The sequence below is a fragment of the Phasianus colchicus genome, unplaced genomic scaffold (genome assembly GCF_987193195.1).
Source record: "Phasianus colchicus unplaced genomic scaffold, bPhaCol1.hap1.1 HAP1_SCAFFOLD_43, whole genome shotgun sequence".
Classification (NCBI taxonomy): Eukaryota; Metazoa; Chordata; class Aves; order Galliformes; family Phasianidae; genus Phasianus; species Phasianus colchicus.
In genome coordinates, this window is record NW_028325223.1 from 413,545 (window position 1) to 424,134 (window position 10,590).

At 39.8% G+C, this 10,590-nt stretch overlaps 1 long non-coding RNA gene across 1 annotated transcript; it reads left to right on the forward strand.

Moving 5' to 3' along the window:
- The first annotated feature begins 5,209 nt into the window (after window positions 1-5,209).
- Window positions 5,210-8,059, forward strand: LOC149912116 (uncharacterized). The gene is made up of 3 exons (XR_016462369.1): window positions 5,210-5,321; window positions 5,928-6,047; window positions 7,937-8,059. It is a non-coding gene; the product is annotated as an uncharacterized LOC149912116 (long non-coding RNA).
- The last annotated feature ends 2,531 nt before the right edge of the window (window positions 8,060-10,590 follow it).

Consider the following 10,590-nt stretch of genomic DNA (forward strand, 5'->3'; position numbering starts at 1 on the left):
TTTGTTTCATGCAGATTTTTGCATCAGGCTTCCAACTTCTTCCTCAGGCTAGATGTTGGCCTAGTGCAAGTGGAGCCGAGAACATACAATGATGAGAGAATGGAGTGGTGTTCCCACTGATGTTTAACGACTCGTAGTTGCAGCACTGTGATCAGACTGTATTGTGTTAGTGTGCATGTGAGTCTAGGATTTACAGCCTTCTGCAGCTCTGCATGTAGTCTCTTCAGTTTTTTGTGATGGCTATTGTCTCCGAACATATGGAGATCTACAGATGATAATTGTCCTCTTGCATATGAAGTTAGAGACTCCCTCTACTGTGTAGAACAAATTAAACATTTGCTAGTTAACATGAGAGGTTTTTTTATGTTAAAAAATTCTTTTTATATTTATAAAAAATAGAAACATAATGCACTCCTAAACAAATTCTCAGAAGATAACCATTAAGAAAGATAATGAAAATGCTTGACTGAGATTGCATATGTGTTAATGCTAATATCAGACAATGAAAAAAAAAATCAAACCTTATGTCCACATCCTGCTCATAATATTTAACATATACAGCTGAGATGATTTATGGAAGACTGTCTCAAACTTGTCTATTAGACATTTTACTGGAAATTTTTTAATGTAGTAAAGGACCAGTGATTACTTGAGAATGACTATTCTTCAGTAAGTCTTGTCTCACAGGAGACTTGTTAACAGGCTTGGAGCTTGTTATTATCTTCAAGAGAACATAGCAAGGAATTAAATGACAATTATCATCTGTAGATCTCCATATGTTCGGAGACAATAGCCATCACAAAAAACTGAAGAGACTACATGCAGAGCTGCAGAAGGCTGTAAATCCTAGACTCACATGCACACTAACACAATACAGTCTGATCACAGTGCTGCAACTACGAGTCGTTAAACATCAGTGGGAACACCACTCCATTCTCTCATCATTGTATGTTCTCGGCTCCACTTGCACTAGGCCAACATCTAGCCTGAGGAAGAAGTTGGAAGCCTGATGCAAAAATCTGCATGAAACAAATGCTGCTTTGGCAAGAGACTTAAGAGCTGGAAAATATAGCTAACAGGTTCACAGAAGTGTAAACTCCACATTACCATCTTGAAAATTACTCTATGAAAGTTATAAAACATATGCTAGTGGAGCAGCATATTCTTGGGGGTAACTGGTACAATCTGTGAAACAAGTTCCTAGAATATGGTCTTTATTACTCTTCTTATATGACAACTTCCAATAATTTCTTGGGAAAATTCCAGAATTAAATAAAGGAAGAGTATTTTCCACAAACAAACAAACAACAGCAACAAAAAACACACAGAGAGCTTTTTAAGCACGTTTAACTTGTTCTATTAGCAATTACGTTCTCTCTCCTGAAGTCTGTATAAAACTGGAGTTTAGTGAAGAACTTGAGGTGTATTTCACAGTTATGATCTTCAGGCAACATTATCCCAAAGTGGAACAAAGACACCCAGAGAACCGGTTCCCTACTTAGTGAATTCAGTAAAGCAAGACATGCAATCCACCATAACATCTTCTATTAAACACAACACTTGTGGCAAAAAGAAGCTTTTAAGTCCACAAGCCCTTCTCTTTCAAGTACACAATCCTCAAGACAATAATGATAAACTTTCTAGTTTGATCTGTATCAAAAAAGCAAAGCAGTGGCTACTGAGGTTTTCGGAGAAAGCAAACTTTTATTTGTCGGCTTGAAGTAGCTGCAGCAACTTGCTAAAAGGAAAGCAATAGCCATCTTTCTATAGAATTTCAGAGGTACTAACAGACACAATCAATGATAAGCACTATAATATTAAAGGAAACAAATGAGAAAATTAGATCAGTAGAGAATGAGACCACCAAATGAAGTCTCAGTGCAAGACTGAAAGGCAGAAGTAATACTTCAAATGGCTACAGAAAAGCACTATGAAGGAGTCCAAAACTTGTAGATTGAAACTTCGTAAGTTTTTAAAGGTATGATGAAATACTGGAAGCAATATTCCACACCAGAAAGTTTCAACAGGAGTATTTCAGCAAATATCAGCCAACTCCATACAATGTCTTATGAAGGAATCTTTTTATAGTAATCAAGCAGAGATCCCAAATACATCCGTTAAATAATCATTTTATGTCACTCTTTCCATGATCGCTCAAGACATAAAGGGTTTTAAATTGACTATTTTACAGAAGAATTTAATTGCATTTACTCCAATTATATCCCAGGTTTCTTTCTGATACTACAGATCCTAGTTAAGCAACTGTAAATAGGGATGGCAAAGAGAAACTCTGCTTTGATTCCCAAGACACTAGCATTTGAGCTTAGAATCAGAAAATCATAGAATGGCTTGGGTTGGAAGGGACCCTCAAAGATCATGAAGCTCCAACCCCTCCACCATATGCAGGGCCACCAACCTCCCTATTAAATATTAGACCAGGCTGCCCAGGACCTCATCCAACTGGCCTTGAACACCTCCAGGAAGAGGGGTGTCCACAGCCTCTCTGGGCAGCCTGTTCCAGCACCTCACCATTCACTCTGTAAAGAACTTCCCCTGATACTCAACCTAAATCCTCCCTCCCTCAACTTAAAGCCATTTCCCCTTGTCCTGCCATTATCTTAAGCTTATCTTAACATAGCTCCTCAGGTCACATACACAAGGTGGGAAAACTGGCATACTTCATAGGATGATCATCTTTTAAAATAGGTGTTTCTGTCCAGCAGCTATACTATCCCAATCCACTCCCTTTCAATTCATCTAGCCTCCCTACAAACCAACCCCAACTGCAGTCTTGTTATTGAAAGCACGGTAACAGGTATGAGAGCTGATTCAGAATTGGTGTCTGACAAATACAGTTTTGCAATTAACGGAGCAACAAATGACTCTTTTCCTACTTCGACATGTGGAGCAGATGCGAGTAGTAGAGGGATGGAATGAGAACAAGTTTTTTTCTGTTACAAACAGAATTCACATTCTTACTCTCAACTATTCCAAAATTCAACAGATTTCAGTGCTCTCTGATTTAGGTTTTGTAACAGAAAACTGAACATCCCTCATCTGCTTAAGCCTTCAAAGAATGCTTCTGCCACTTCAGTTTTGTTAGATTTGTAATATGGAATCAGCACTCTCTTGACCTTTGCCCTGTGAAATAAATTGTTATGCTGCTCCTTTAATGTATTTCCATCCATTACTGCATGGATGGCATCACATCTGCAATAGAACCCAACATTCACCACCAAGTAACCAATCGATGCCTTGTAAAAAAGGGCTGATCTGAAATAATAAACACATTTTCCTTACTCTGTCTTGTATCTGAACAGGTATTAACCAGACCCAGTTGTACCACAGCACTGGTAAAATACTGAAAGCAGAAGGCACTGCCATGTGATCTTATGCTGTAAGGCAGGCCCTGTAAGTAATAACTGAAGTTTTATTCTCAAGTCAGCACCAGACACCAAGGCTTCATACATGTATGAGTCCCAATTAGGAAGTTCAGCTTTTCAAAAACCAGAGTTAAATATGTTAAAGGCTGCTATTTAATGATTTCACAATGCAGCAAGCTGTTAATGACAGGTAAATTCAGCAGAAGTAGAACTTCCATATGCAGAAGATCATTAACAACATCAAATTTACTACATCTAAGAGCCACTAACAGAGCCCAGTAAGCCATATCAATTTTATCTACAAATATCAGTCTTCCAGAGGTGAGTTTTTGCACACTTGAAATGTACAAAAGATCAATGAATAATTGTCTCACCTGAAGCTGGAAAGCATCAGTTTTTCAAGTTAATTTGGTATAGACTTTCTGCACCGAACGTTTACTGTTTCAAGACCTCAAGAGGAGATGAGCAATTGCTTGCGCATCCGTTGTTATAAATCTAGATTACAAGTATCTGTGTGTATATGTAGATATACATGCCATAATTATTATGCTTTTCTTTTTCTCTATCTCATTTTTTCCCTCATTTCTCCTCTCCATCTCACTGAGATGGGGGCAGTGAATGAACAGCCACGTGACGCTCAGTGATCTGCTGGGTTAAACCCCAATGCATCACCATATCTTAAAGAACTTGCACGCTGTAAAAGATTTCTTCTTTTAAGAACGTTGCAACAAAACGTTGCTGGCATGCCATACAGAGACTTCCTAGCCTAGAAGGAAAAAAAAAACGTCAAGCAGCAGCTATTCAGTTTGAGATGTAAGGATAATTTATCTGTAGGCATGGCATTAATATGTAGCAGAACTAAACCTATTCCTTAATAGAGGACATAAGAGAACGAACACTGACCTAAGAGACCAGGGAATGGGAGAAAGGAGGAAGCAGCAAATTTAACATGTGGAATCACTTGCCTGGAAGCTAAACAGATTAGCTGGAAACTTTTCACTCACTTGGTTAAGGTATTAAGAACACAAACATTATGTATGGATAAGATTATGAGAATGACTTGAATTAATAAAGCTGATACTCCACTCATACTGAGCTTACTTGACAAATGTATAGCTTGTATAGCTGCAGCTGTTGAGATGCACAAGCTCTGCTTATTACCAACAACCTAACTGTACAGTGTACATGTAATTCAACTTTGCTATTGCTAGACTCTGATTTAAGAACTGTTCAGAAAATCCTGGACTCCCAGTGATATAAAGTATACTCCACCAGGACTATCTTAATAAAGTAGTTCACAAACATACATTCTTGACTATGCTTAAGGAGTTACAAAAGTGATAGAATCTCACTGCAGGTTACTTCAGTTCTTTCTCCCTACCCTAGGTTCACAAACAAGTGAAGAAACAAAAAAATTAGAAACATCTTCACATACCAGTTATCATTTCTGCAAGCCGAGATTACAGCTTTGAGAGTGCGGGAGATATTTCCATCCTCCTGATGGCTGAGCCAAGAGGGAAAAAGGGGAGGGGAACAAAAAACGTCCATCTATGAGGCGAAAGCTCCCGAACGAGAAGCCCCGGGCACAATCCCGCGGCACCAACCCCGGCCCGCAGCGGGGGCCCGGCCACCGCCCTCAGCGGCCCCACCCGCAGCCCCGCGCCCGTTGCTCGGCAGCTGCGAGCCAACCGAGCCTGCCGGGAAGGCGGAGGGGCAGCACCACGGATAGCTCCTATTGGTCGAAGGAGGTGAGGGCGGAGCTCGAGGACGGCCGTCTTCTTCGCTATTGGCGGAGAGAGCCGTCAGTGCGGGGCGGGGGGCGGGGCCTCGCGGCTAGCGGGGTCGCGTTGAACGCCGCGTTAGGGCGGGGGAACGGAGCGAGGGGGCGGCGGCGGTCGAGGGTAAGCGAGCCGCCGGCTGCGAGGAGAGCGGCGCGAGGTAGGGAGCGGCGCGGGGGCCGTCCTCACCTGTCACCGGGCGCTCAGCCCTCCCTCCTCGCGGCCCCCGGGCTCCGGCCGCGGGCGCGGTCCCTCGCGGTAGCGGCCGGGCTGGGGCTGTGCTTTCGTCTAAGGGGACCCTCGTCCGAGGGAGGGCGGCAGGCAGGCAGGCAGGCTGTGCGCGCGGTGCCACCGGCTGTGCGCCGCTGCGCGGACGGATGCCGGCTGCCCTCAGGTAGGTGGGAGGGGGGCGGAGAGGGCAGACCCCGGGAAGGCCGCCTCTGGGCGCGAGGGCTCCCCGCCGCCGTCGCTGCGGCAGGCGGCACCTCGGAGTGGCGCTGCGCGAGGGGGGGAGCGGCTGGGGGCTGCGGCTGGGGGCTGCGGCTGGGGGCCGCCTCCGTGCGCGGGGCGGGGGGAGTTGCGAGGGCAGAGCCGCGCGACTTCTTATTCGTATAGCCGCGCTTCTTTTCACAGCAACGTGAATAGCTGTAAAACACATAATTCTACCTAAATTAAGTTGTTTAAATTGGAGATAAACAGATGTCTTAGACCTGCTTCTCTTTTTTTGCTGGAAGAAGTGAAGTCAATCACATTCTCTTACAAACAGGGCCTGGGTGTCCCTGTAGACAGCAGGGTGACCACAAACCAGCAACGTGGCCTTGTGGTCAAGAAGGCCAATGGTATCCTGGGATGCATTAAAAAGAATGTGGCCAGCAGGTTGAGTGAGGTGAGTGAGCAAAGTATTATTTACTAACCAGCTAACTGCAGGAGAAGACTCTTAACAGAATAGAAATTTATGTTCTTAACATGCTCCTTTTTGAAGAAAATGGTAGAAAAGACAGAAGTGAGGAATAGAGGATACTTAAACCAACCTGGATCCACTAGAAAACTTCAAAGTAGGGACAGTTACAAAAGCTCAGCTATTCCATTGAGGGAGTAAGCACGAAAAGAAAGACTGAAGCCTTTAGCTAGCAGTTTGTCAGAAAACAGTCTTAAATATGCGCAAGGGTGGAAAGAGACTTCCTATTTCCTTAAATGCAAGCAGATTGAAACAGTTTCTTTTGATTTCTGTATCTATGATTTTCATAAGCAGTTACAAGAACGGTGTTCTCAGATTGGATATTATGAGTAAATGCTTGTGTTGCATTTAAGGAAATAATAAACAGCAACTATTTCTCATCCAAGAAAAAGACAAACACGTAAACTGAATGAGCAGCTTATATACATATATCCCCTAGATATCTGTAGCACTCCCATGGTGTTGGCAGAAATGGCAGAGAATTTATAGAGATGCATACCTCCTCAAGCAGAAAGCAGAGGTTACTAAGGCACACTACCCCAGGTATCACCAATAGCAGTAGAAGCTTGTGCTTAGGCAACTCAAGTACACCTTTCACCCCCCACACGAATATTAAACATTACCATCATAGCATCCCCCCCCCCTTTTTTTTTTCTTTCTTTCCTTTTAAATTGTCTTTTATCTCAGGCCCACGAGATGCATGGAAATCAAAAGTCCGTGAGTTATGAACAAAGAAGTTCTTTGCCACAGAAAATACGTTACATATGGAGTGAGATGTTGTGCTGTTGCCAAGCACATCAGGCTTGCTAATGTAACTTCAAATGCAGAACTTCTAGCAGAACGTGCTAGAACTAATACCATGGTACAAGCCAGAGGAGTCTTGTCTGCTGCTCTTTCCTCTCACTGCTGTCGTGGACCCTGCAACAGGCTGGATTGGACAGTGCTGGTTAAACACAGCTTGTTTCCTGAGCATTTTATCAATTATTTCTGTATTGCTGATATACAGATATAGGGTTTTTTCCTGTTCCTCTGCACAGTTGAATTTCCATTTGCCACTTTCCCAGATACTGGCATCTTGGGACCTGGGAACCAAACACAAGTCAAACTAATCCCTCTAGGTATGTCATAATGCTGGTTTTTATGTTGCTGTAATTATCTGCAGTTGTATAGAGTATTTAAGACAAATGGAACTGTTTGGTATTACGGTTTGGTACATGAAAGAAAATAAAACATCCTTTATTTTAATATATGACAAAGAATGAATAATACTTACTTGCCACCAACCACTTCTCACTTCTGACACTCTACCAAACTGATGGATGTTCTACATAAAGCAACTCTTTCCTTCTTCCCTTTTGATTTAGTAGATTTTTTTTTATTTTAATGTTTGTTTCAGTCTACATATTGAAATAGGTTTTACTGGGCACCTTTACTTCTCAAACTTTCTGCATTCAGGTTTGTAAAGAAAGGCAGACTTTTCTTCTCCAAGATCAGACAGACAGCACATTCTTTGGCCAAAAAATTCTTGTTTCTTAACAATACTGACATTTTGCTCTGCCAAGCATTTAAAAGTGCATTCCTTTTAGAGACCTTCTCTTCGTTACAGTCTATATGTAACTGTGATACATATTTTCTCTGTATTTGGGAAAACCTAATAATAGGTACAATTTACCACCAAAAATATTTGCAGTCATGACTTCATCATAGACTTTTTCCTACTTTTCCAGTACTTGTTTGATACTTTCTTTTTCTAGTAGGCAAAAATTCTAAGCCCTTGTCCTCCAGTAACTGTCTTTCATTTTCTGATACATTCAAAGATAACCTTTGGAGGCATGCCTTTTTCTGGGAAGCCAAGTTCTAACAGCAGAAAAAAATTTCAAAGGCTGTATGGAGAGCATCAACTACAATGGCAATAATATCACTGACCTTGCTAGAAGGAAGAAATTGGAACCTTCTAATGTGGTAAGAACATAACTTTATCATCATCTAAACTTCTGCTTCTCCTTCTAAGGAAAGTTTGTGAGTGTGTGTGACAGATGTTCTGAAATCATATAATATATAAAACAAAGTTTGTCACATGCCTAAAGATTTCATTATACATACTTTTATGATTTTTGTTTGTTTGTTTGTTTGTTTTTAATATCTGGGAACCTGTTTCTGCTGGGATTTAAGTTTCAGCTTTACAGAATTAGCCTTCAGCATCAGATGAATGTTTTTTAAAAGAAAACCAGTAGATCAGTATATACATTTTTGCTTTCATCTTATAGTAACCCAAAACTAGGATGGACAATATTTATTGTTAAATCAATTGCAGTGTGTCAAGGATCTAAATCCTGTTATCTTCCATCCCCACAGAGCAAGTTGCGTGGGTGTGCAAAATCATTAGAAAGGGAAGGCTCAGAGCCATTTTATGGGAGCTCCGTAAAGCATCAAGATACTAAACTTTGAAACTGTTATTTAGCTTATTAACATTACAGGGATTATTAACATTACATTCTATTTTTTTCTCTCCAAAGCATTCATAGTTGCTTTCATGTTTAAACTTGTGTCTTTCTGTAAGGGTTGATCAGGAAATCACTTTAATTTCTGTATTTTTAAGAATCTAGGCGTTCCTAAAATAGTTGGTGGATTACATGAGCAATGTGGGTAGGAAATAAATGTATTATTACCCTGAATTTGAGATAGATCTGTTCAAGGCTTTCTTCTGTACAGTACTGCAGCCTTCACAAAGCCCTGCTCACAGTATGTATAGTTTGATTACTGCTTTTTTTCTTTATGTATTTTGCATAGTACATAACAGTAATGAAGAATAAGATATAAGATAAACATGTACAGTAGAAATAAAGTGCAATGATTCTTCTTGGACAGATGTGCAACTTCTGAGATGTCTGTAGGACAAATTCCAGCTTTTGAAAAGCATAGCACAGCTAACAGTTCTGTAGAGTGTCTATAAACTCCTCTTTCTGGTTTATTTGGATGTGAATTTTCTGTTTGCTTGTTTTGTTTGTTAGTTGATTACATTCTGTTGCCTGTGACATTAAAGCAAAATCTACATATGTAGATTTGGTAGTGTTAGAGGTTTACCACTAAACTGTGGCATGCTAGTTTAATCTGATGATTCACTTCTGAGAATATAGAAACAGAAGTGAACTTTGCTTTCAGATGAATTATTTAAATTTCTTCCGCTCTTCAAAAACAGAATCAGTTTCACTTATGAAATCAACATGGATGTTTATGTTTCTTACAAAAAAACTTTTATTCTTCTAGTTTTGAACCTGATTTAGCATGAAAAATACTAAGCTGAAACTACTATTTTTGTTAACCACGTTTATGTTAATGGCACTTAAGCAATCCAACCAGGATCAAAGCTCCATTGTAGGAACTGTGCAGATGCATAGCAGTAGACATATCCTGCCCTAAAGAAAAAGCAAAAATAAATAACGTAATGAAATGGAACACAAAGTAATTGGTAAAGTTATAAGAAGCATCATAGGGGGAAAAAAAAAATAGATGGACAAAGAATAAAAAAGAGGTTTGAGACAAAAATAAAAATGTTCTTACTGTCAGATTTCAGAAGTTGTACAAGGAAAAGGAGTAAAAAATTAAATTTATACAACGAGGATGTCCAGAAAATCTAAGAAGTTAATCTTGATTTTACATTGAACAAAAATAGAATGAATAAAAATCCTTAGGTCTCACAAATACGTATGTTATGATCATAAATGCACCATTAAGAGTCTTTCAACATCTTCTTAAGCAATTTATTCATTTTATCTTTAGAGGGTAACAATGTGGAGCAAAAAAGTTTTGCAGTCCTCTGTGATAGAACAAGTGGCAGCAAACCTTTGAGGAGAAAGAGTAAGATGGATGGCCTTAAACAGTTTTTGCTTTTATTAATGGAGCCTGATTTGTTTTCACAGAAATGAGGCAAATAATAAACATACACAGAAAGGAGAGTAGGAGATAGAAGGACAACAAGAAAAAAAAAATGGAGTGTCAAATTTTCTCCCAAATGGACTTGCAAGAGTTGACAGTGACTTACTAGAGCATTAATTTCTTCTTTACAGCTTTATTCAGGTCTAAGACAGAAAAAAAGAACATGCACACGAGTCTTCCAATCCATATTTTCTATGTTATTTAAAGTAATAAGGTTATGTATGGTATTTTATGTTGGTTTCATTTACATTTGCAGGTACTAAAATCTAACAAGTTTCTCAAAACCTGTAACAGAAAAATGCTGAGAAGAATCAAATTTATTGCTCTCTCTCTTCACATACATTGGGCTTATGATCCTCCCACTTCAGTGGCTGCTCTTCCATGTATTACTGAGTGCAATCATGTACAAATATAAGATAAACATTTTCTTTAAAGTATTTATAGTATGTTGCGCTCAAATAAATATTTGAGAAAATAAAGAAATAACCTGACAGCTATTAATCAGAGTTTTATTGCCTTTAATATATGATCCATC